This window comes from Mustela erminea, chromosome 17 (genome assembly GCF_009829155.1).
Source record: "Mustela erminea isolate mMusErm1 chromosome 17, mMusErm1.Pri, whole genome shotgun sequence".
Lineage (NCBI taxonomy): Eukaryota > Metazoa > Chordata > Mammalia > Carnivora > Mustelidae > Mustela > Mustela erminea.
This window is the reverse complement of record NC_045630.1, coordinates 27008238-27033625: the sequence shown is the minus strand read 5'-3', so window position 1 is coordinate 27033625 and position 25388 is coordinate 27008238. Positions and strand designations below refer to the sequence as shown.

The window sequence follows — 25388 nt, the reverse complement described above, 5'->3', positions numbered from 1 at the left end:
AGAACTCCTCTCTTCACTCCCATTTTCAAGAGTTTCTTCATGGCAGCTCCAAACTGCCCTGCTTCTAATGACTGACTCTGGGAGTGGGATAACAGTGGACACAGAGGACAGGATTTTAGAAGGGGATCTTTTCCAGTTCGCTCAATGGTGTGGCCCAACACTAACCCTGAAGAGTTAAAAGTGCACCCTGTTTGATTTTGGTTTGAAAGGGCTGTGTGTAAACTCTTTCTACCAGTGAAGAATGGATGCTTTGTTAAATGTAGAGATTTCTGAATCAGGGCCATCTTGTCCTGCATTTTAAAAATTTTCTTGTGAATGAAAAAATGGAGCATAACTTTTCCAAATGGCGGAGACAGGCTCTATGGTGTGTGTCTGTCTATGTGTGTGTGTGAAATCCCTTTTGAAAATGTATTTTAGTTTCCTCCCATAAGTCTGAAATTGTTATTTGGTCTGTGTATTATATCCTTCATCTTCAAAATGTACCTGATCCTAATAGCTGTGAAGACCTTTGCACATAAGTAAAGAAGACACCACAAGTTGCTATCCACATGTATGAAAATTATGTTATTTTTGTCGTGACCCATGCCAGTTCATAGCATCCATCCTGTGAAGGTCGTGATCTGTCCCTGGTGCTCACCAGCACCATTATTGTTGTTTCAGAACCCCTTTTGGGATAGAAGTCTTTGTGCCAGGTTAGTGGTTATGGAAAGCAAATAATAACCATAATCAAATATAGTTTCTATAGCTATAACCTATTGGAAAACTCTTAATCAGATCCACTGGGAGGCTGGGGGAAATTGGATTAGTATCTTGGATTCCAAATCAAAACAAGTATTATTCGGTCTTTGCAAATCAAGTTTATTCTATAAATGCAGGGGTTAGCACGTTTTTTCATAAAGGGCCAAAAGTAACTTACTAAACATATGCCTTAGTTTCTCCCCTTAACTGATAGAATGAGCATCCTAGCACTAGCAGATTGTTTTCTTAGAAAGTTTAGGAAAGCCTTGTGTTTATAATGCACACACACAAAATTGTTTTGCTTATAATTTACATAGAATGCTCATTAGGACTGGTTTAGGATTACTAAAAGTAATTTAATATTTATATGGCAAAAATGTTACCAACATGGAAGTGAATATCACACTTTGAGTAGACATAATCATTTTATTAAACAACTTCCTGCCCACATCTAGCCAATTTTTACTGCCAGTTGAACCTGAGTGTGGACCTGGGGGAACCTCAGAATTGGGTCCCCTTGGGTCCCTCAGCTTCTATTCTTCACTATGCGTCTCAAAGCCCGGTGCAGCCAATGCATGATAACACAGAGCTCGCCTGCCAGCAAAACGGCAGAGTATGCAGAGCAAATTAATTTAAATAAAGCATGTCAAATATTTGCTTCGGTGTAAATTCACAAAATGCCATTTCATTAAATTGTGTTTTCATTTATGTCATGTTAAAGCTATTTTTTAAATTATTTGTAAGTTATAACATGTAGAAAAATACATTTTTAGAATAAAACACTGTCATGATAAAGATATTTGAGCCCTGTCATATTGATTTTATAGCAGAATGATGGATCATGAAGTCTAAGGGTTTTTTTTCCTGTAATTAAACATTCATAAAGAATATCTCCACCCTCTCTCCCCATGCTGACCTATGACAGCTGCCATCTGACATCTCTGAAAAATAAAACTTCTTGTTTTTAGCACACGTTGGTGTGAAGGGTAGGGATTTAAACTGACTACTTCTCACACAGCCAGATCTCTGGAAGCTCCCCTTGCCTTCCCTAGACACCCAGGGGGGTGATCATGGACTCTCCTCTTAGAATGACACAGCAAATTTGAATTTGGGAACTTTTTTGTGGTATCACTTCCTGGTACATGTAGATGTCTCACTAAGCATGACATTATTACATCACTTTCTGAGGGACAATGACTCATTCATCCCCAAAGCCGTAAACCCACATTGAGTAGCCACTCTAAAGCCAGCTACTGTGATAGGCACTGTAGATAAATGAGTGAGATCTTGACCTTGGAAGATCCTATTTCCTGGTAGGTGGACACATCCACAAAAAATAGTTACCATGTAAGTGGATTTGGCAGTCACTCTTAGAAAATGTCTTCATGGAAGAGAACCCTCTTCACACCAGGAATAAGCTTGTAGAAGGTCCCTGAACAATCTGGGAAAGTGACCTCACTTAGAAGTAGGAGCGTCTTCTCCAAAGGAATTGAGTTCTCTGCTTCCAGTCTGAGGAGGCACCTTGAAGATTTCACTAGAACTGATATTTTAGTGACATTGATTCTAAATATAAATTAGAAATATTAACAAAGTTTTGTCAGACACTCAAAGTTACAAGGTTTTCCTTTTAATTTTTTTTATTATTATTGGGGGAAAACAATTTTTGAAATATAGACATGAGACAGCAGCCTCTAATAGATACTCAGTCTGTTGATTGAGTTCCTCAAGATCCATCCATTTTAATAAGTATGTTCCCAGATACTACTACTGTCTGTCCAGCACTAAGTGCCAGCTCTTTCCTCTGCCAAGCGGGGAGCCTCTGGAATGGCGCTTCTCATACTCATTATGTGGTCACTTAATCCCCTGAAAGTTGGTGAAAATGTAGATTTTAATTCCAAAGGTCTGGGCTGGGGCCTGTAGGTCTGCATTTCTATCAAGCTTATAGGTGACACCAATGCTGTTGATGGCTGGACCCACAAGGCTATGCAAAGGATGCCTTCCAGAGGTCCACAGACACACAAGTATGGTAAGATATATAATAAACCCCCAAAGATGTCCATGCCTTAATCCCCGGATCCTGTGAACGTGTTTTGTTACATGGAAAATGGAAATTCAGATTGCAGATGGAGTGAAGGTTGCTAATTTGATGACTTTAAAATAGGGAGATTATCTTGGATTACCCAGATGGGCCCGATATAGTCACGAGGGTCCTTAGTAGTGCAAGAGGGAGAGAGAAGTGGAGGCCAGAGCGATAAGACATAAGAAGGACTCTAACAGCCACTGCAGGCTTTGCAACTGGAGGAAGGGGGCACAAAACAAGGAATGTGGGTGACTTCCAGAGAGTGTAGAAAAGGTGAGAAAATGGGTTCTCCCATAGAAACTTTAGAAGGAATGCAGCTCTCCCTATCTTGATTTTAGCCCCATAAGATCCATGTCATCCTTCTGACCTACAGAACTCTGAAATATTAAAAATGTATTGTTTTAAGACACTAAGTTTGTGGTCATTTGTTATGGTGTCAATAGGAAACTGCTATGCAAACACTTCTTTCATAGCACTATGATCCCTAAGGCCTGGACATTTCCACCAGGGAGCCAGTCTACGAGATTCATGTATAAGGGGTTCTTTGTAAAAATGTACAGTGCTCCTTGATGAAATATTCTAGAGTTTTAAATGCCAAAACTACCAGACTGAGTGAATAGTACCAACTAATGCCCGAACGGGCTTGATTTTAAGTTAAGTGAGCATGACGAGCACGTTGTTAAAAACTCAAACCTGATTAAATCACTGATGAAGCACAACATGATGAATGCCAGGCGACCACAGCTCTGTGAGAACCAAATGCCGTGTGCAGAGCTGGGGAGATTTCTCGTGGTGCTGGAAGCCTGGGCTCCAGGAAGGCAACAGTGTCACTGGGCAGTTTGTCCCATCAGTGGTTACCAGCCACAGGGGAACACTCTGTCCCTGCTGCAGAGTCTAGTTTGTCAGATATTTACTAAGGAGTGGGAGAATGAAGACATGGTGGCGACATCATGAACTACAGGGAAATTACTCATTCTGTACCAGGTCTTCATTGACCAAATTTCAGAGTATGAAAGTAAACTTTTCAAATGCTGCTGCCCAGAGTTAGGAAATGGAAGGGTGGCTGCAAGAATTGGCATAAACCACGTCATTGGGTTCATTCATTTATTCAACCATGATTTCATTTATTCTACTACTGGTCCATTCATTCATCAAATATTTATGATGTATCTACCATATGTCCAGCATTGAAAATACCAGGTTAAACACTATCTAGTCTTATTCTCAGGTTGATGGCAGTCCAATTAAAGAGAGAAACTGATGCTCCAGACATTGTAGTATTGAAAGCTAGGTTCAGGAATTGAGCTCTGCCTGCAGGTGCTAAGAAAGCATGGAGAAAAGGCCCCTGGCTCAGTGGAGGAATGGAGGTATGGAGGGGATCAGGGTAGGCATCATTCAAGAGGAATTTTAAAAGATGAGAATGAGGTTGGCATAGATACTATACGGGAAAAAAAAATGTGGCAATTTGAAAAGCGCAGAAGGTGAACAGATGTCAAGAGCCTGGGCACAGCTGGGATTCAGGATGTACTCCGTAAGGGCAACAAACCAGAGATGGGCTAGAAAGACAAGCTGGGACCCCACCACCAAGAATTTTGTGTGACATGTTAAAATGATGAGGACAGTGAAAGTGAATGGAGGGTGTTAAGCAGAGATGTGAAGTGGTGAGATCTGAGTTTGGGAAAGATCATCCCGGTGGCTGTGGGGAGAGCATCCTAGAGGGGAGGGAGGCTGAATTCAGGCAAGCCAAATGGGAGGCCAGAGAGATTTCAACTCTGAATGGGTCTGTGGATAAAGATGCTCTTTTGAATGAAAGGTTAGGCTTGGGGGTAAACTAAGGCTTATTTTAAATTGGGATGAGAGCTACAGAATTTATTCTGTTCACCTGAAAAAGTGTTAAGGAAATATTAGAAAAGCGGCAAATATGGAAGGCTGCTGGTGGCAGTTGCAATATGTTCTTTTGGCTCCAAAAGAGTTTGTGGACTGAGAATAGATGGAAGTGGGGACTGTGTTTAATATGCAATTTTGTATTGTTGTCATCTGCTGTGATTATAGGCTTGGCTCCTGGTTTTTCATTCAGAGCCATTTATTCAGAAAATCTCTTATTCAGAATTTGAGTTCATTCCTCATTAATTCAGTGACTGCTTTCTGTAGCCCAGTGATTGAATTACCTAATAGCACCTGCCTGAAATGATTAACATAAGAGGAAGCCATGGGGTTGTATTTGATACAAATGATCTGTTTCCTGAAGTTGTAATTTTATTAGAGGGGGACCCAGTGATCCACCTTTGCAAATGAAGGTGAGGTCCTGGCTTTCAGGAGGTATCTGGGAGGTTAATGAATGATTAGCAGCTAACAAATGACAACATGGCTCAGGAGGAAGGTGGCATTTCTCAAGTGGTAGGTCAGCATCCCTGTCATGAGGCATAGTTCTGAAAGGACTGTGGGGGTGCCTTTTCTCAAAACAGTGGTGACCAGGAAGGGGAGAGAAGTGACCAGATGAGGAGAAGACCTACACTGTGCCCACCAGCTCACTTTCCATCACAGCCTCAATCGGAGTGCTTGTTAATTAGTCCTAAGTGGATCAAGTAGGGCTTGAACTTCACTATTCCTATAAGGGAACATGAGTAAATGCTCTGGGTTTCTGTCCCTGAGACAGATCTGGGCAAGTTGGTGCTAATGGACCTAAGTTTTTCTTCTGAAGAAAAGAGACCATGACTGTGGCTTTGTACTGCAATCTTTCAGGACATTCCTGGTCTCTCTAAGAGTTTGAGTTGAAGTATTCAACTCAATTAAAGTTGAAGTAGAAGTATTAAGAGACAGGGTATTGAGGAATATTCTATCATTTTGTTCAGCAATTGAAAGAATGCATTTTCTTTGTAACAACTGTTTAGTATTTTTTCTTTCTTTCTTTCTTTCTTTCTTTCTTTCTTTCTTTCTTTCTTTCTTTCTTTCTTTCTTTCTCTTTCTTTCTTTCTTCCTGGGAGTGAGCACATGCATGAGTGGTATGTGGGGGGTGGTGAGTGGTAGAGGAAGAGGGAAAGCGAGAATCCTAAGCAGGCTACACACTTAGGGCAGAGCCCAATTCTGAGCTGAATCTCATGGCCCTGAGATCATGACCTGAGTCAAAACCAAGAGTCATCAGACCCTTATCTGACAGAGCCATCCAGGCACCCCATACCCATTTTCTAATTTGGTTAATTCAGGTGTAGACATAGGTACATGTGCATGACTTATATACCATATAAGGACAGAAGCAATTTGTACTTCCCAAAGCATAAATTGAATATTTCCCAATATTAACATTTTTTAATCTCTGGGAATCCTAAAGAACAATATGGTACCTCTGAGGGCTGGACAGGAGAGATCTTCAAAAGACAACATGGTGGTGCCAACTCTCACCTCTATATCCATACCTGTTTCCATAACTAAAGGTACTTGAAACATCTTTTCTGGCCTTTTCCCTCCCTCCTTGCCACTCCATTTCCTCCCCTACCACCACTGCCCCCCCCACACATTTCAGTTCCTACACTGCTTCATTCCTTCTATTCTAGAAGAAATAGGGTCCAGTTGCCCAATGCTACCTATTGCCATAGTGGCATTCTGGAGTCCCTTGCTGGGAGATGGCTTCAGTCAATTGTGCTTGTCTTCATCAAGGGAAAGGTACACTTCATGTACAGTGGAGGGGTAGGTAGGGGGAAGGTGAGAAGGAGAGGCTTCTGAGTGGTGCTCAAATCTACTCAAAACGCTGGTTTGGCTTATGCCTATGAAATGTGCTTTCCACACATCCTGCCTAACACGCTCCTTCTAAGAGACACAAGTTGACACTTAGACAATAGTTCCCACTGTAGATACCTGGGAACATTTCCAGGGGAGTTTTGAAAATACAGATTCACAGGTTGTGCTCCTAATCAACAGAATCAGACTGTTCATGAGGAGAGACCCAGGAATCTGCATTTTTATAGAAGTTTTTCCAGTGATTTAGATAGAGTTGGCCTGAAAGGTGGCATCCAGGTACAGGATGGAGGCAGAGAACACCTGTGTCCCATGCTCAAGAATTCCTTGTAAAGACAATGAGTCTATTTGGCCGTCTCTGCTCCCATCATAGGCTATACATTTTGCCTGTGTTTCCTGGATGCCTGATGTGCGTCTGGGATTATCTCTTTGTTCTTGGGTCTATGGTCTATCCTCTGCGCACACCTCTATGTTGCTTGACTCAGAAACACAGTAGCACTAGGGACCCTTGTGAATGCCAGTTCCCCAGATCCCTTTGCAGAGCCCACATCAGGGTCTTCCTGGCCAGACCAGGAGCACAGGCTGCCACCAACACTTTTGCCACCTTTTAAGGTCTTAGAAGTTAATCAGAGAACCATGGAGGATTTAGTTCCTACTTTCTCATTTGGAAGAGGCACTAATGGTTAAGTATATATATATAAAACCTTTATATACATTTATTTCTGCTGCAACTCATGCATTTCCCAGACATTTTGTTTACATATCTGCGCACAGAAGTGCTCTGTCTGAGCTAGTGTGTTGTCATGCCTAATTTAGGAACAAAATTTAGATTGTAAGCTTGAATTGTTGCCGTAGCCATGTCTGCTCATCTCAGACTTGCTTCATGCATGACAAATGCCTCATACAAGCAGGAGCAGCTGCACTAAGACAAGTAACCCACGGGGACGAGTCTAGGGAACAGCCCTCAGGAAACTCAACCCCGAGATTTACAAATATGTCCACACCGGTCCACCCTCCATCCCACTCCCATTTCTCCTCTCATCTCTCCCACTAAACAGGCACTTCTAAATACCATCACAAGGCTCCTGGTTTTCATGGAGGTCATCATCTTTTCCATTAACATCATTATCGTATTCCAGGGTCCATTAGAACTCCGGCTGTAATGAGAACTTTGGGGGTAGCTGTTCATTACGTCCCCGGTCACCCACAGCTGCGGCCATTCTGACGCATGCTCTGCATACAATTCTCAACCTGTATCACAGAGTCCCTCTTGCTTCCATTAAGGTGATCATCTCCCCCCGCCCCACTCTGTAGGCATCACCTCATTATAACTCCATTACCTTCCACATCATCTACATTATAAGTCCATTAGCTTTGGCATCACCACCATTACCTCCCTTATCAGCCCCTCCACATTCCAGTTGCCCTCACCTTCCCCTTTACAGCCACCGGCTTTTCATTACAGATCCATTATCTTCGTCATTACCTCTGTTATAGTCATAATTGTTCCCATAACAATTTCAGCGTCTTTATCCACCCCTCTACGCTACAAGACCCTGCTCGGCTTTGATAAAGCTACAGGCGTCCCGGTGCCACACTAGGCATGTACTCAACATCTCCATTAATGTTAGGGTTCCCCTTCCTTCTCCTCTATCAAACTGCCCATATTCAAGGGGACTACAAAAACTCAGCCTCTTGCCAAGGCGACCTCTCTACAGCCATCATCACCTATTTACATCTCACCGCTCCATCCTTGGGTCTTGCCCCATGAAGACCAGGCAGTGATAATCCTCATCTGAAGACGCCAATGTCTCATCTGCACGGCTGTCTGTTATGGTTGTCTCCCTGACTCCAGGAGTCCAAACTCAAATGCAATTTGAGACCGTATTCACATAACTGGCAACGCATACGTGTATTTCTCATATTTCTGGGAGGTGAGTTGTTTACTATCGCTCTGTTTTATCCAACCGGTGGGAATCTCATGGTGGACTAGACCTCATTCCCTTTCCAGCGCATTCAGCAGTTGGCCCAGGTCAGCGTTCAGGAGGTGAGCTTGAGTGAGTGACTTGATGGATCATGGCTCTCCCTTTAGCTTCAGCCTCCCAGCCTATTGCTGTGGCATTGATCAGTATCAAAACCTCATCAAGGGGTGCCTGGCTTAGTTGGTTGGGACTCTGCCTTTGGCTCAGGTCGGGATCTCGGGGTCCTGGGATCAAGCCCCGCGTCCTCGGGCTCTCTGCTCGGCGGGGAGCCTGCTTCCCCTTCTCTCTCTCTGCCTGCCTCTCTGCCTACTTGTGATCTCTCTCTGTCAAATAAATAAATAATCTTAAAAAAAAAAACCTCATCAATACTCTAATCACAATTTCATTGCCTCAAGCTCCTCCTCTTCTAGGAAAGGGACATCTACTCCTCCGTTTCTTGGCAATTCTCTCAATAATTATCAGCTTCTATTACAGTGGCTCCATTACCAATCAATCACCTCTCCTTATTGGGGAGATAGCTGACTTACTGCCATGCCTGCTTCCCCTCCAGAACGGGCTTCAGCTCCCACAAGGAATCGCCAGGTGGCTTACAACCTCTACCGGACAGGCCATCACTGTCCCACAAGAGATTCTTACATTCTGACCTCACTCGGCCAGGCCTCATGTTACAGGAAGAAGCTTTTCCTTGCTGGTGGCTGACTGTGCTCTCTGACAAATCTTTCAGGGCATGGCTTGTGTGGAGGACTTCTGGACTCACACTGTGTGGGTTCAAATCCATCCTCTGCCACTTACCATGTGGTTTGATGGGGTGGGGGTTGTTTGGTTTTTCTCTACCTCAATTTCCTTCTCTATAGAACGGAGATAATAATAATACTGATTGTTATTGGTTGTTGGGAGGAGTTGATACATAAAAACAATTGAAACAGCGCCTCACAGATAGAAAGCACTTAACAAATGCCGATTCTTCTGGGCTCCCCTTCCCCCAGCTAGAAGATGAGGGTTGGACTAGACTAAACCCTAAAGTCCTAGACTGAACACTTGGTGTGTGTGTGTGTTTCTGGTATCAGATTATCGGAGTTCTCACAGTTTCCTCACCAAAGTTCTTAAATCATTTCCCAACATCTGCTGACTCAGCTGGGAATCATGGAGCTCCCTCGGCCCACAGCCACCATTGTTCAGCACTGGGGTGAGCGCTAGGTATTTCTACTCTGCACCTCATGAAAGACGCGTTGTGGTTTTGCTGCAGCTGGACTTGACTTAGCTGTGGACCAATATCTAGATTCTGTACCTGGTAAAGCCTCCCAAGTAGCCCCCACTGCTGTCTTGTCCTTCCTCCTTCTGCTATCTTAGGCAGTGCTGACTTCACAGGCAGCACGTGAAGATACCCAGGTTTGATGTGAGACCCATCCGTCCCAACAGTCAGGGCTGCTCCAGGCTACTCTACAGAGGGGAAAAAGTTTGATTCTAGCTTTGTTCCATCATGATTCATTCTCTCTCTCTCTCTCTCTCTCCTTTGCTTCCCCACTTCTGGTTCTATTTTTTACCCCTCCTTCTGTTCTTTAGCTATCCAGACCATCCATCACTTGCATTAGATAACCCCCTCAATCTTGTCTAACCTAGCAGGGTGCCATGTTCTAAAAAACCATCATTTCTCCTCCTCTTCTAAGCATTTTCCTCCTCCCATGGCCTTTAGACAGAAAATCATATAATAAAATCACAAGTGGATACACAGGTCTCTCTGGGGACACCTGCCTTTTCAAAAGGACATCCAGGAGAGACAACACCTCAATAAGAATGTATCTCCAATGACAGAATTTTAGACAATGTGGCAGAACCAGGTATGTTGTTTAATTTTATTTTCTTAAAATTTGAAAGGGACTAAGGGTGAGGTGTGGGAGTAATTGTGGAGGCAGGGAGCTTTCCCCGTGCTTGTCAAAATATGTTTTGTGGACAAGATCCCTCTCTCTTTACAAAATCCACTTGAAACGCATCTAATAAATTATCCTTAATTTACCAATCTCTCCATTTCTCAGAGGCCACTGGAACCTTGAGCTAATGAAGCCATCTCATCTGTTGTGGAGTTTCTGTGGGTTCTTTGCACTCAATTGTTAGTAATAAGAGAATTCAGTTGTCAAAGATCAGCCTGAAGTGTGTGAGGCTTTCAGTGTAAACAACATTCCTCTCGAGTAAACACGAGGAAAAATATGCTTCACTTTGTGATTGCAGAGACAACAAAAATTGGCTGGCACTGGTCCAAGTCTACAAGAGACTGCTGGGACCACGGAAGTACTTTCTGCCTCTGAATTATTGGTCTTTGGCCAAGGCAATCCAAGTATTGGCACAGGTGCCCAAAAGACTTGAGGCCCGTCTAACTTCACCATCATCAGCAACTTTTTCCTTCTCTAGCTCTCTGTTTTTTACTCCCTTTATTCTTACTGTTTTCCATAAGTCTGAGATGTCATGCTCCTTTTGTCTTGCTAGCTTTGGACCATCTCTCCTTTCCAGGCTCAGGCTCGATGTCCATGGCCTCTGCCATGACATCTGCCCTGTTCTTCTCCACTTCCCGGAACCAGTGACACTCACTCTATCTCGGTTCTCAGTAACAGCACGGCCAATGCCGGGATGGATTATTAGTACGTCATTATATATACGTACACACACACACACACACACACACACATATAATATAGATTTATATTTATACATTTTAGTACATCATTATATTGTCATGCACTGGTAAATTATTTGTTTTCTGGGTGTACAATTGCCCTCTTGACTAAATCCTAAGCTCCTTGGGTTCAGGGACCACAATATGTATTGTTTTGTGTGGCCCATGGCTCATTACTTTTGAATTTGACACATAAAAAGTACTCCGTAAAGCCTCGCTAACTACGCCTTCTGCACCCTGCTCTCATTTCCCCCGCGTGGCCTGGTCTTCCCTTCTGACCACCTGCTTCACTCCCCTTCTCCTCCCTGCTGCTCAAGCGCCTGTGGCCAGCAGCACTCACAGTCCCGCTTAAGCATGTTGGACGCAGTCTCGGTGGGGGATTTCTGCCTCCCGGTTTCTAGGAGCTGGGCGTCATGTCGAACAGTGGCCGCTCGGGTACTACATCAGGTCGGACTGATCCTGGCCCATCAGGGTCCTTTGGTTTGGAATTAAAGAGGAGGAGAGGGAGGCCAAGCTCAGGGTTATGAAAAGAGGCCACCGTAAAGCTGTTCCGGGGCCGATCAGCCCCACGCGACAAGATAATCACGAAACTAAATGCTGGCGGACTCCTTACAATGCATTCATTAACTACGCTGCAAGTTTTTTCGCTTTGGGGAAAAAAAATCTGGACCATTTAAATTTGTTTTGGTGACATACCAAAGGGTACCTTTACATAAGCATTTTCGCTGTAAATATGGGTCCTGCTTATGATCAATTCTCATCAGTGTGTTGGAAAGCAATTTCAGTAAGTACTTAGCTTAATCAATTTGTATCTGCACATTGACCTTCGGGACTCGGCGCATGGGCCCCATCACGCCGTGTGCTCCACAATTTTCTGTCTCTGCAGACAGCGTATTTCTCAATATTTATACATGGCTTTCGTTTCCAATCAATGCGATCATCTGCTCCTTGCTCGCCTTGCCCTGGAGGTAAGAGGCAGACACGGCCTGCCTCTGCCACCTCCGTGGGTTACAGAATACTTGCTTACTACTTCCTTGAAATCTGGAGAACTGAGAAGACAATGGGGCATTCTGCGATGATCAAAATAATGGAGGAAAAAATTCTTATCAGCTTGTTTACACAATTATGTAAATGATAAGCACTTATACATGGCTGATTCCTCAATTATTCATGGTTTGAAGCTCTTGAAAATTCAGTTCAACTAAATAACCTTTTCTTCAGCTCTTACTAGGAACAAGGTGCTGTAATTTGAGGAAGGACAGACGAAATACAATTTGATGAGGAAAATCAGAGAAATACAGAAACGACTGTAATGTAAGGGGAGCAAGAACAAAATGGAAAGCATCACAGATGCTCCAGGTTTCAAGCAGGGAGAGAGCTTCTGTCCAGGTGGACGCACAACGAGACACGTGCGGAAGAGGGGAGATTGCGTGAGCATCTGGCATCCCTGTCCTCATCCCAGGCCCCTCTTAGCTCAGGCCTCTTGTCACCTCTCATCTGGACCATGAGAGTAGCTGCTTAGCAGAGCGCCCCCCTCTAAACGATGCTTCCCAGGGGACTTTGTAAAAGGAAATCTGATTACGTCCCTCCCTGGCTTGGACCTCTCCAGTGTCTGCAAGAAAGAGTTGAAGTTTTTTTGGGATCTCATTCTTGAAGACTGTCTGTCACCCTCTGTGGCCTCCACGCCCCTCCTCTTGTCACGTACATAGTGCCGTCTACACGTTGTGGTGCCTCAGTGACCTTGGCCATTCTGGTCCTTCTACCTGGACTGTGCCCTCTCTTACTGTTCTCCCTTCCTGGGTTCTCCATTTGTATGGAGAACTCCTAGAACACATTCCTTGCTGCCCCCTGCCCCCAAGACAGGGATGATGACTCCCATTCTGCTTCTCTACGGTATGTGACCCCATCAGCTCACTAGCCCATCGCTCTGTAATTTGGGGAGGGAGCCGCAGGCTTGTCTGCCCTAAAAGAGCATCGTCCTTGAGGTCGGGATCCAGATTGCGCCGGGCATGTAGTACGGACTCCGCGCACGTTTGCAGAATTAAGTTGAGCCTGTGGCTTGGGCGGGTGGGATGCACCTTGATACATGGAGGAGTGGCTATATAGTGAGAAGTGAATCCAGGCTACTCCTTCACAGAATTCCAGATAAGAGGAGAGAGTCACAAAATCAAGGCAAAGCTGTTTTTGTCTGCTTGCTTTAATGGAGACCAAGGATTTGTTCGCAAGCAGAAGGGGAGGAAGTAACGGAAGTGAGAGGAGAGGTGAGTGAGGAAAGGGACATGCTGGCTGTCAGCCTGGAGAACGGGCCGGGGAGGGGACTGAGAGCGCGGGGGAGGAATGAGCCGGAGAAGGAGGAGGGACGCTTCCTCTCCAGAGAGACAAGGTCAGTACAGCAACCTGGGGAGGACGACCTTGCAGGGGCATTCTGAGAGGAGGAGCAATTCCTCTGGTCCTGGCCTTTGCACAGGGAGAGACGGATACCCAGTGTGAGCACATCTTTGCCACGTAAACTGCGAGATGTGAAGGGAAAACACGACCTCAACGTTTAACTATCGGTTCATGTTCACCTTTGGTTGGGTTCCCACCCCACCCCACGTTCTGTTTTGGACTTTTTCTAAAATGGGCAGAAGAGTATCACATTGGGAGGCAGTCACACCTAGATGGATTCCAAAGTACGTGTCCCCTTCCCGGCATTGAAGGCACCTGCAGGAGTCACAGAGGGGAGCTGACCGTATTCGCCAAGATGAAACCTTCTGACCGTTTTATACAATTCTCGGCCCAAGTTGGGTATTAGGAACAGTAATACTGAATTAAATGACTACATAGCAGCTAGTGGTTCAATCAGCGTTTGTTGCCTGGAACCGAAAGTTGTCGGTGTGGGATCACAGACAGAAGTTTCCCCCACAGAGTATCACACACAGATTATACCTTTGTCCTGTGCCCCTGTCCCCACCTGACCTTTCCTTAATAATGCATCATCACGGAGACGCATCTCTACGCAGGCTCCCAGACCTTTCGAGATAAAAGGGATCTGGCAGGTGCATGCAAGCCCGGTTTCAGGCCGCAGAAAAGCATGGGAGCAGTCGTGCTTCAGAACCTGTCTGCCGTCCAGAGCAGCCATGAAGCTGGGAGCTCAGCTCCCCAAATATCACATTTATCTCAATTTGGCAAGAGGCTGAAAGCCTATCTGGGGCCATTTAAATTCTAATGTTATTAAAGGCTCATCTAATCAGCTTTTAAAATAAGCTGCTTTCAAATGCACGGGGAATGAAGGTAGGATAGAAGCAGGCCAAGCGAGGTCCTTCAGACCAGCCTGGTGAGCCCCGCTCTGACCTGCCAAGGAGCCATGAGGTGACCTGCAGGCGGGACGGTGGGACGTCTGCAGTTTTAACACCAGCCCAAGCCGGTGAAGAGCTTCTTGTCCATCCATCAGGGCAGAGGGCTAATCTAGACCATCCAATGCTCTCCTGCGAGGTCAATTGTACACATGTGACAAGTCTTGGCAGGGAAAGATGGACTGGCTTTGGGGTCAGGAGGTGGCTTTGGGATTTAATCAACAGCGCAGCTGGTACTTCTGAGAACTTCTGAATAGGCATCCTGGTGACTTGTGAGAGTTTCCACTGTGGGGAGGGCCACAGGATCGCACACCCCGCCTGGAGAGTTGTTCCCTGGCTTTGAGGTAGACCCCTCATGTCCAGCAGCGGTTCAACTATCCCTGGCCCCAAAACCTTTTGTCAGTCCTCTCCTGAAATGGAGCTTAAGCCTAATGTGTTTACAGCTCCAATGTGGTTTGGAATTCTGAAACCAATTCCAATGTGTGCCGCCCCCCTCCCCCGCTCCCTCCTCCCCCATCCCACAGAGCAATTTTCTGATACCAGCTGTGTGTGCTGCGATTCAACTCAGTTCTGACACCTCCTACCTGGAGACAGTGTCAGAGTCCCCAGGCTGAGGCCTTGGACCCGCAGGACAGCCCACACGTCAGATGCCAACTGCAAGTCCCCTTCCCCTGCGCTTCCAACTGACTCTTAATCAGGGGGTCACACGTGCCCCTGCTTGGATTCAATTAATTTGCTAGACCAGCTCACGCAACTCAGGGAAACAGTTTACTCGCTAGATTGTCCGTTTATTACCAAGGATATTAAAGGGCACAAATCAGCAGCCAGATGACGAGACACACAAGGGCGAGGCCCTGAATGAAGGCTCTTCTGGCTGTACGGAGTTTGTGGGCCCAGCATGGCAGCTCCTGGCAGCATTCTGGCGCCCTCGCTCGGAAGCTCTCTGAACCCAGTCCTTCTGGGGTTTACGGAGGATTCGCTACACAGGTGTGATGTGTTAAATCATTAGCCTTTGGTTATTGAACTCAGTCTCCAAACCCCCTCCCCTCCCCAGAGAAGTGAAAGTTCCGACACCCCAGTCTGAACGTTGATTTCCAGAGCTCATTCTCAGGTGCGTTCCCAAAGTCCTCCCCACATTGACATAACTGGGGTGTGGCCGAAAGGGGTTTGTTATGAATATCAAGATGCCTTTATAGCTCTTACTGATGAGGGAGTAGAAGCCAAGCTGAGGACAAAGCATAAGATGACCCCTCCCAGCCCCCCTTCCCCACACACACACTCCCAGATGGGATGTGTGTGACACTGCTCAGACACTCCTAGCTGCCCTAAAGCCAAGGGAAGAGAAAAACAAATGGTTAACTGATAGAGATCAGAGCCCAGAAAGACAGGGGTCTCCCTCAGTTTACAAATACCTTAGTGATTCACAAGAAAAAAGCATTCTTATTAACAGCCTAACTTCTGGAGACCCACAGACTCTATTTCCCGGAGCCCCAACATCACCCACCCAACCGCAGAGATGTGGGAAACAAAGGTAGGAGGGCATATAAATAAGATAAAATTTCCTTATAACCTGCAGCCCATAGACAAGGACCTGAGATAGGCAGAATATAACGTCCCTCCAGGAAAGCTCCCAACTGTCTTATAATGCTTTACTAGAGGGAAAAACCACCTTATTAACTTGACAGTGGCAAGGCCTCCATTATCTTACTGGTGGTCTTTAGCAAATGGAAGCTCTTTTGAAAACCTCCCTTTTCCAACACCCAAGTACAAAGTCATTCACCCCCCATGCCCAAGCACGGCCAGCTGGCTGTCTTTCCGCCCACGGGTCCTGTCCCCATTCTGTAATAAAACCACCACTTTGTACTGTAAAGACATCTCAAGAATTCTTTCTTGGCCATCAGCTCCAGACCTCACCCCACCAAACCTCACCTCCATTCCAAACTACACCATCATCACTTAGGACATCTGGAGGGTTTTAGGAGCTCTGTGCCAGAAACTCTGAAGACCAAATATGTATTTCTTATTATAAATTACAGATCATGAGGTCATCAGGCAGCCTGTCGAACCTACCTCATTCAGAACTCAGCTTAGAAACCAACCATGTTTATTTGAGCAAGTTTCTTTGGCCCGAGTGAGGGGTCTGGGGAAGGGGGGAGATGTTAATCTTGTAATGCAAGTGGCTTGTTGAATATTCCTTTAGCTACAAAGTACTTTCTCTCAGCAGAGCCCTAGTAAGTACAAATGTCTTCATCTCAATACATTTCCAGGGATGCTGTCCTGACAGCTACCCTCAGTTGCCACCCAGATGGTCCACCTTGTTCCAGCTCCACTTGGATGCAGAGGATTTGATCCCAACCAGCTGCTCGCCTAAAAGCACCAAATTAACCAAATTACTCTAAAATGTGAATGGCTGATAGCCAGCTTAATGTGCTGAAGTCTCTTGTGAGTTTCTAGGCTCAAAGTTGTCTTAAACAGCCTGGGGTACTTTGTAGCCAAATGTCGCCAAGTGAGGCAGAGTGTGGGTTGGGAGTGGCCTGAACTCCTTCAGATGGGGGGTTCCGCATAGACTCGTCTCTTGCTGCTGAGGGCTGGGACGGATAATGAGCACATTACGAGTTCGAGGTTGGAAATGAGTTTTTCCTGAACACATTTTAGCAACTGTATAAACAGAGAGAAGCTGGTGGGTCTATTATCATTGTTTTGTGCAATAAAAAAGGGCCACACCTATTTGAAAAGTTCCCAATTCTGTGTGTCAAATTCGAGTGCCTGGGAAAGTTATTAAGAGAGCACAATATTCACTGTGCCTGTCAACTCTGAATCCTGAGAGCCTTCTCCCATGGACCATTTTTCAGAAGGTTATTATTTCAACCTGAAAATTCTTTAGACATATATATGTGGTGTGGAAAAGGAATTAGGAAAGCTTTTAAATTAAAAGAAATAAAACGACAGGTTTTTCCTCTAGCCATATAAATGGTTATGGATAGAGATAAAGCGATGGATATTTTTTCATAATACTTTATTAGAGGTTTTGGAACTCCAGAAATTTGAGTCGGGCTGGTGAATAATTTAGCAATGATTCCTGCAGGCCCAGGGCAGGCGCAGTTGGGCTGGGAATAAAGTCTAGTCTCTTGGAGGGACAGAGAGTAGTAATACATTTTTATTACTGACCCCATCATGAAATGCATTTCAGAAATATTTTATGAAAAGCCCAAACCTTGATGCCCAGTTTCCCCAGCTTTTTCTGAGATGCCATGAAGCCCAGGGGAGCTAATATATTTGAGCACCTCGTTTTACAGAGGCTGTCCCCCAGGCTGTTGTTGCAGTGACAAAAAGGCTTAGTCCCTGGTCACAAGCGAAAACCTTGAACTGGCCACTGCAGGGATGGACGGTGAAAGTTTCACAGGAATTACTACCTTTAGCAACGGGGTCTGCGATGTCTTCTGTTGCCCACACGCTCTTCACTCCTGACTCCAAGAGACCTGGCCTCTGTGCAGGTGTGATGCCAGGTCCACCTGAAATGGGAATAGGGAGGGAAGAATGATGTTGATGTTTGCAGAATAAGGAGCCTCAGTTTCCCTCTGTTTCCCTTTCATCCCAGCCACCATATCTCCCTTTCAGTAAACTTGGAGGTACACGTATGGATGTCGAAAACGTAGAAAACTGGTATATAAAGTTATTTTGTTTCCTTTCCAGAGAGTTCTATTATTTTGCTAATTTTCTTTCATTCATTCTCATGGCTTTGCCATAAAGCTGTTAAGTATTTAAGGAAAAAGTTCTACAAAATGAGTATAAATCCAGAAATGTGTTTTATGTGATAAAACTGTTCTGAGATCTTTAAAGGTGTTTATGGTAACATGCCTCGGCGATCTGATGATGACGGATGCCGGGCATTTCCGACAGGAAGCTGCCCATTGCCCCCAAACCGGGGCCCCTCTTCTGTGCCTAATGTCCGCATCACTCATGCGTTCCTGGGTCATAGAAATTACCACTTACTATTAGCCTCCTCATCTGAGCTGTTCTCTCTCTGGACCCTCTGTCCTGCTGCCTGCTTTGGATCTCCTCCCGTGAATGATGCAGCACAGAGAAGGTCACCAAATACTCATTGAGGAAATGGATGTAGGGGGGTGGGGGCAGAGGGCGATCCTGTCATGCTAGAACCACCCCTTACGGAAGCAGTGGCATCTACTGTGAGTGGGGAACGTCTGTGTCAGCCCTTTGCCAATATGTCCAAGCATGGCTCCCATGCAGAACTTGGACCAGGGCTCCCCCTGCACAATTCCCAGGGACCGTGGACACCATTCATTACCATGTGATTATGCCCTCTTGGGTTTCTTCCCACAAATCCTCGGAGCCTTCTCCAAAGGGGACACCGAGCCTTAGGGATCTCTTATGTAATTGTAAAAATCAGTTAGCTCTGGGGGGAGGAAAGAACAAGGCTTTGGCGACAGTGTAGGCTTGCTCATCTAAGTTCTTCCTAAATAAATTAACCTACCCAGGGAAGACCCTCCTGAGGGATTGGAAAGATCATCCAGTTCTGGAAGGGCAAATAGATTTCATCAGTCTATTAGTAGGGGCTGTTTGAAGCATGGGGTTCGGAAAGATTCTGAGGTTGCATCATCGGGAAGGGGAGTGTTTATTGGAGAACTGCTCAGTGCCCAGGAAGGGGAAGCATTGGAAGTAACATAAATGCTGGGGGTTTTCTTCCTCCTGTTCTAATCCAACTGCTCACCAAATGGAATAATTGCACTTCCTCTGGTCAGTGTGATTTGCACAGTGGCTGCACAAATTTACAGCCCATTTTTCTGGCAGAGAACTCGGATATTAGAAATTTCCTTCTTCCGTGGAATGAAAACTCCCTCTCCTTTTTGCTTCTACCCATTGACCCTTTAATTTCTCACCCTAAGAGGTGATGACTTCACTCTCGGAAAGCTGGTTCAATCTCTTTTGAACCAATTAAGTCAAAAGTCACCAAACGAGTCAGCAAAATCCCCTTGAATGTCCTTGATTAAAAATCGATTCCTTCCATGTGCTGGTTTATTATCTATTTTTTCCAACTAGGTGTAAGCCTACTCACTCACTCTTTTAAGTAATGTATATTCATTTACCACATTTTAAACACCTTTGTTTGATAGTCTCAGAATTATAAAAGTGATAGGTGCTCACAGTACCAAGTAAAACAATACGAAAATGTACACGGAAAAAGCTAATCATTCCCCAGCAACCTCCGCCCCTCAATGTCACATTTTAATAGACCAGCCTGTATTTTTCCACATTGTCATGAGTCAAGTTCCCTGGAAACAGACTGGAATAGATTGCGTGCACTAAAGAGTCACAGGGCACACTCTTGCGGGGGAGTACAGGAAGCAGAATCGGCCAGAGGGAGCTGGGGAGCTGTCCTGCGTGAATGAGGGACAGACCTTTGGACCCCATCTGCCTTTGGCTGCCCCCATGGGGACAGCAGGCACAATGTTGGGCAAAGCAGCTTCCTGTGGCTGAGGGCGACTCGTGGACCGGAACCCAGCCTGTGAGCTGCCCACACTCCCAGCACCGGGCGGGTGAGCGTCCTGTGGGCTAGTACCCTACGGCACCCACAACACACGCCCTCCCAGGAACCTAGTCATCGAAACCCAATCAGGCATAGGTACACAGATATAGGATGCTTTTGTTTACGTGTTTAACCCAAATTCTCTGCAACTTGTTTTGACTTAACATATGAGCTTCATCCTTTTTTCGCTCATTTGCTTATGCATACACACACATACTTTCACAAAAAGGACGGTATCAGCCATCGAGGCTTTTTTTGTGCCATGTCCTTATTTTTTTTCCTCTATCACTTGCCTCTCTCCACCTACTCCCCCTCCCGCACTGCCCGCATTCCCCTCAGCTCCCAGGTTGACAGCATGGGGTGTAGGCTTCCGTCCTTTCCTTCATGCTCATCTAACCACATGTATTCCTATGTGACTCTGGGTGGACGCTCTGGTTTGGTGTTTTGGTCATTGGCAGCAACCATTTGTTAAGACCTTCTGAGTAGCCGGGTCTGTGGCAGGCACTGCGGACACAAGAAGGGGACACAATCTCTGCCCTCAAAGAGCTCCTGCCCGTGAGGGAGAGAGAGCCTAGATGGGAGTTACAACAGTGGGGGTTCACTCATGGGGACAGGTGCTAAACACAGTTATTTTGGGAATTAATACTAGAACGTGAGGGCCCCTGCATTCTAGGTCTTCCCATGTAACTAGCTTTTACTTATTTACTTATTTATTTTATTTTTAACTAGTTTTTTTTTCGTTTTTTTGTTTGTTTGTTTGTTTGTTTGTTTTTTAAACAGGTTTCAAATTTAACCTGTAGGCTGAGCCCTGGCCACATTAAATCTGAGCAAGTGTGTGCTGGTCTTCTTGAAGTCGTGACCATAATTGCTGTGTTCTAGCTCATATTGAACCTGATACACCAGCCTTGCAGATACAACATTCATAACCTCACAGACAGACCCACTGGATGCGATGAGCAAGCCAGACAGCCCTGGAGAGACCACACGGAGGCACCGTCTTGGAGTAGATTTTCATATAACTGGCAACGAGGTGAATGATTGTTATAACAGAAATGGACGCTGGTGGGTCATGACAGGAGCAATGGCTCCCTGTAAGGAGTTCTGAGGCAAAGCTGTTGGGTAAATACGTAGTGCAGGTAGGTCCATTCAGCCTACACACTTTGTGGAGGACCGAGGGACCACAGGAGACACACACACAGCCAAGGAGCACGGAGATCGACTCCCCAGCAAATTGAGCAAATCGATGTGTTCTTTTGTTCATTCTCTCAACCCACTCAAATACCTGCCCTTCTGTCCTTTATGCACAACATTGCCTGGATAGCCATTTACTGGGGCCAGCTTGTAAGAGCTCATCTTTGAAAAAGATAGTTTTCCTATGAAATATGTCCAGAAAATGTGCACTATATTTCCTCTCCGCATCAAGAGCTGACCCCTCTTATTCTGAATGTGAGTCCAGCAACTGGAGAGTCTGGGCCCGGACTTTGTTGCTTAGGCTCCCTGCCTGTAACTGCCCAGGCAGGATCTGGGGACATGGGTCTTATGGACAGTGCCACCCATGATGCCTGGTTGACCCCATGCATGGATTTCCTCCAAAGTCCTGTGTCTTCTTGCCCTTCGGCCTAGGTAAGTCATGGGTAGAAGAACAGCACTGCCAGGCCAGATGGACAGAGCAACGAAAACTTGCCAGGGTTTCAAATTTAATAAAAACAGTTTGTTTTGAACTCAGCATAACCCTTGGCACTTGGGTGGTGTGGATTTGTTCACTGCAAATTGCTGAAGATGTCCCAGAAATAGCCATGGGATTGCAGGGATGCCAGTCAGTTCTAGACAAGACCATCCAATAGGCTAAAGTATCACTAATTCATACTTTTTCTCTTACAGTGGTCAGTTGCTGAAAATGGATCAGATTTTCGGAACAATTGTACTTAGTCCTCCTAATGAGCAAATGGGAAGTTGAGGCAACTATGGGTGATCTGACCCATTTTCCACTCCTAAACTCACAAAGTCTCCTATAAGAAGGAACCTTGAATGACGACTAGTTGAGGGTCCTAGTCTCAGGCCTACACACTGGAAGGTTTCTTAGAAGGATTTCTCCTACCCATTGGTATTGGCAAGACATTACAATTCAGAAGGATGTGAAAAGTTCATGAATGCATTATCCATCGCCGTATAAAGATTACTCCCAAACTCACTAGCTTAAGACAATAAACATTTATTATCTCGTGGTTTCTGTGGGTCAGGAATTCCGAAGCGCTTTATCTGGGTGGTTCAAGCTCACGGTCTCATGAAGTCTCAGGAGAGATGTCAGTGAAGGCTGTAGTCCTGTGAAGACTTGCTAGGGAGAGGCCCTGGTTCCGTGGGGACTCACTCGGATGATGCTGGTTGCCACGGGAGGTGTCCCCACGTGGGCCTCCGCATGGCTTTTTGTGTGTTCCTCCCAGCATGGCTGGCTCCCTCCAGAGTGAGGGATCCAAGAGAGAGCTGGGGGGGGAGGGGGGGAAGCTAGCACGTCTTGTACGACCCACCTTATCATTTCTGCAACACCCTAATGGTTACATAGCTTAGCGCTACTTAATGTGGGAAGAGATAACACAAGGGTGTAAACACCAGAACGTAAGGCAAAATTGGGGATCATCTTCAAAGCTGGCTACCATGATGCCTTTTTGCCTTTATCAGGAATGATAAAGACCTGAGAGGAAAAAAAAAGAAAAAAAGAAAGAAAGCATCTCTGTGTCTTATATCTCCATGGAAAAAGAAAGGGAAGAGGATGGAATTTTGCTCTGAGGATTAATTTAGACAATAAAGAGAAAAGGCTTGGCTCAGTGTGTGGCAGAAGGTAGGAACTCGAAACTTGTAAGGGGCTCTTTTGTTCTCCCTCTTTCTTTCCCTTCAGGGTAATGAGACACCCTCTGAATGACAGTTAAATGACCCCAGCTCGGAATGGGCCTTCCGTTCTGCCTCCCCTCCCCCGCACTCCAGCCATAGTTTCCAAATCCAAGGAAGGGATTCAGCCTTGGCGGTTTAAGTTCGTTTCCCTGAGGAAGATTGGCTGAGGCTTAATAAAGTCAGGATGTGTGAGAGACACTGCAGTTCTTTCATATCTTAATTAGCAATTAATTAAGTCGAGGTGCGGGTGTCTGGGTATCTGACAGACAGGCTCAATAATTATCTTTTATCATTATTACTAATGGAAAATATGGTCAGGGTGGTTCAAGATTCCCCAGAATTTCAGCTTTAATTGAACAACCCAGTGGAGAATCAAAATGAGCAGTCTGCCCTTTCCACATTGTTTTATTAAAAACATTTTGAAATTTGGCGGTGTCTTGCACTCAGGAGTTTTGCCAGCCTGTTATCCTGGGCTGTGATATTTAGCTAACGATGGACGAAGCGGGTGCGTCCCCTTGGGATGGCCGGTCCTTCCAGGAAAGCTCACGCCCATATTGTGAGGACTGTGGGGACAGCATTTCACGAACACGCTTCTGCTCCCCCTCTCCTCACGGAAGGTCTCTGTTTGGAGGTCAGAAAGGGACATCACTCCAAGATCTGAGCTGGAGAAGGGAAGGGAGGAGCTTTTCAACCTTGTTCCAGTGAGGGTGGCCCCGGTCTCACGGAAGTTCCTTCTGGGAGGGGCAGAAAGGCCTTAAGTTGGTGGTCGGCAGCTTCACAACCTTGCGCTGCCATAGGAAGCCAGGAAAGTCAAGAGCCCGGATCCAGGCCACTGCTCGCATGACTCAGGGGAAGGAGGCTGGGGCTTGGCCTCCACCCTGTTCTGAGCTTACACACAGGGGGTCCTCTGCAGGTGCTCGCAGGGACCCCCACAAGCCGCTCCAAACCTTCAGTCTTCCAGAGGTCTATGTCAGCCGAATCTATGTCAGAAGAGCTTTTCACCCCAGAGACAGCGGCACACTGTGGCCACAGGGGATCATGCAGGGTGACACAAGGGTCCTTCTCTGTCCCCACATGCCTGGTGTCTGTATAGATCATGCAATACCTCCTAGGTGCTCGGCTACCTCATTATCATTATGGCCAACTGGATTTTTCAAATGAAAGCCCTCCTGCTCTGCCTACATGTATCAGGGATCTGATCTGAGCATCTGGCAAGTTTGGAGTCTAGTCAATATCCCTCACCAAGTGGGTAATTTTCATTATTCACAATTCATAGCTCCAACGTGAGATCATTCATCAGGTCTAATGCGAGCTTTGAGATCAGTGGGATAGCTCCTACGTGTGGGGCTGGAAGATTCCGGCGTGTCCCCCTGGCTCTATTTCTTGACACTTGGCTCTACCTCTGGGGGGCTGGGCTGTACAGGGCAAGGCTCCTTTTCTAGGACCAGGCTGCCTATAGTTTCTGGCCTACATTCATGGTGCTTTGAGCTGGTTCTTTACTGAGCATTCACCGTTCCTTGACATCCTTCTGAGCAGCACTGCAGTTTAATAACTGGAGGAAGAGGCGATTCAGGGCATGAAAAAGGATTAACAATGAGCTCCGTGTCTTACAAACCAAACTGCTAGCTGCGGTTCTCGCCAGGTCATGTTGTTGTTTTGTTTGTTTGTTTGTTTTTAATTTCCTTTGTCTTTCCCCACTTAATCTAAATTTCTTAACTTTCCTATTATGTTTCTATTTTGCTTTAATAGTGCGAAAGTAAGTGTGATTTTTAAAAATTTAGGGAGTACGGTTGTGACTTATTTTATCAAGTCTTATAGCGATGGTGCTTAGCAGGGAGTTCACAGAGAGTCCTCGAATTTAGATGGAGAAAAAGAAAATTATACCTGTCTTTTCACCAACCTCTAACAAAAATTTAAAAGTCCCTTTAATTTTAAATGTAGACAACAAGTCACGATAGTCTTAGCAGTAGCTGTAATTTTGTCTCCAATAGAAATCACAGATTTTTTTTTATGTCTCATTACATTTGTTGCAGATAGGTTGAAATATTGTTTAAGCTTATTACTATTTTAAAATTATAGTACTTATTAGAGCTGCCAGCAAATCTGGTTATTTACTGTGTCAATAAAGAAGCACATATATTACACATATAATACAGCAAAATTGGTTTTTTAGTATTTTGATAACTGCATATCAATAAAATTGCAGTTTCCTCTAGAATTCCTATTCCTGTATATTTTATTTTATGCATTTATACAGTTATTCTGAGAAGGGGTTCAGAGACCTCAGTGGGTTAAAAGGTCCATGACGTGACAAGGGTTCAGTGGTCCTGGCTTAAGGGGGATGGGGGGGGGCACTGGATATGTTGACACAGCCCTGATCCAGGCCCTGGGCTTTCTGTGCTTTGCCCTGCTGAATCCTTCC

At 45.5% G+C, this 25388-nt stretch overlaps 1 protein-coding gene across 2 annotated transcripts in view; it reads right to left on the bottom strand.

The window, feature by feature from the left end:
- Nucleotides 1-25388, bottom strand: part of TNR (tenascin R) — a 397496-nt gene that overhangs the window by 173991 nt on the left and 198117 nt on the right. For both annotated transcript variants that reach the window (XM_032318828.1, XM_032318829.1), the window contains exon 2: nucleotides 17949-18047. The gene's annotated coding sequence lies outside the window, so the exon portion shown is untranslated. The remainder of the gene's footprint in view (nucleotides 1-17948; nucleotides 18048-25388) is intronic.